Source organism: Arachis hypogaea, chromosome 20, assembly GCF_003086295.3.
Source record: "Arachis hypogaea cultivar Tifrunner chromosome 20, arahy.Tifrunner.gnm2.J5K5, whole genome shotgun sequence".
Classification (NCBI taxonomy): domain Eukaryota; kingdom Viridiplantae; phylum Streptophyta; class Magnoliopsida; order Fabales; family Fabaceae; genus Arachis; species Arachis hypogaea.
The window spans coordinates 53,032,069-53,033,822 of NC_092055.1; the positions used below are offsets into that span (position 1 = coordinate 53,032,069).

General features: G+C 40.0%; 1 non-coding gene across 1 annotated transcript; it reads left to right on the top strand.

Moving 5' to 3' along the window:
* The first annotated feature begins 845 nt into the window (after positions 1-845).
* On the top strand, positions 846-953 carry LOC112788737 (small nucleolar RNA R71). Its single transcript, XR_003196088.1, has one exon. It is a non-coding gene; the product is annotated as a small nucleolar RNA R71 (small nucleolar RNA).
* Positions 954-1,754: the final 801 nt, after the last annotated feature.

The following is a 1,754-nucleotide window of genomic DNA, read 5'->3' on the forward strand; positions in this document are numbered from 1 at the left end:
AACTCCTTATTGATCATTGGACGTCCCAGGAGGTCTTCCTCCTTGGGATTCACGTCCTCCCCTTCCTCCTTGGATTCGGCCATGATGGTTATATCAATGGCCTTGCACTTTCCTTTTGGATTTTCTTCTGTATTGCTTAGGAGAGTACTAGGAGGGGTTTCACTGATCTTCTTACTCAGCTATCCCACTTGTGCCTCCAAATTTCTAATGGAGGACCTTGTTTCATTCATAAAACTCAGAGTGGCCTTAGATAGATCAGAGACTAAGTTTGCTAAATTAGAGGTACTTTGTTCAGAGTTCTGTGTCTGTTGCTGAGTGGATGATGGAAAAGGCTTGCTATTGCTAAACATGTTTCTTCTACCATTATTAAAGCCTTGTTGAGGCTTTTGTGGATCCTTCCATGAGAGATTTGGATGATTTCTTCATGATGGATTATAAGTGTTTCCATAGGGTTTACCCATGTAATTCACCTCTGCTATTGCAGGGTTTTCAGGATCATAAGCTTCTTCTTCAGAAGATGCCTCTTGAGTACTGTTGGATGCAGCTTGCATTCCATTCAGACTCTGAGTAATCATATTGACTTGCTGAGTCAATATTTTATTCTGGGCCAATATGTCATTCAGAGTATCAATTTCAAGAACTCCCTTCTTCTGAGGCGTCCCATTACTCACAGGATTCCTCTCAGAAGTGTACATGAACTGGTTATTAGCAATCATGTCAATGAGTTCTTGAGCTTCTGCAGGCGTTTTCTTTAGGTCCATGGATCCACCTGCAGAAGTATCCAATGACATCTTAGCTAATTCAGACAGACCATCATAGAATATATCCAGGATGGTCCATTCTGAAAGCATGTCAGAAGGACACTTTTTGGTCAGTTACTTGTATCTCTCCCAAGCTTCATAGAGGGATTCACCTTCCTTCTGTCTAAAGGTTTGAACATCCACTCTAAGCTTACTCAGCTTTTGAGGAGGAAAGAACTTGGCTAAGAAAATCGTGACCAGTTTATCCCAAGAGTTCAGGCTATCTTTGGGTTGAGAGTCCAACCACACTCTAGCTCTGTCTCTTACAGCAAACGGGAAAAGCATGAGCCTGTAGACTTTAGGATCTACTCCATTAGTCTTAACAGTATCACAGATCTGCAAGAATTCAGTTAAGAACTGAAAAGGATCTTCAGATGGAAGTCCATAAAACTTGCAGTTTTGTTGCATCAGAGAAACTAATTGAGGTTTCAGCTCAAAATTGTTTGCTCCAATGGTAGGGATGGAGATGCTTCTTCCATGTAAATTGGAATTAGGTGCAGTAAAGTCACCAAGCATCCTCCATGCATTATTATTATTTTCGGCTGCCATCTCTTCTTCCTGTTCGAAAATTCCTGTAAGGTTGTCTCTGGATTGTTGTATTTTAGCTTCTCTTGGTTTCCTCTTCAGAGTCTTTTCAGGTTCAGAGTCTACTTCAACAAGAATGTTCTTGTCCTTGCTCCTGCTCATATGAAAAAGAGGGAACAGAAAAATAATAATAATAGGTATCCTTTTTACCCAGGTATAGAGGTTCCCCTTTGTGAGTAGAAGAAGAAAAGAATGTAATGTAAAGAAGGAAGAAGAGAAAATTCGAACATAGATGGAAGAGGGGGTTCAAATTTGGGTGAGATGAAGTGTTAGTAGATGAATAAATAAATAGGAGGAGATGAGAGAGAAGGAGGATTTTCGAAAATAAAATTTTGAAAAGGGGTTAGTGATTTTCGAAAATTAGGAATG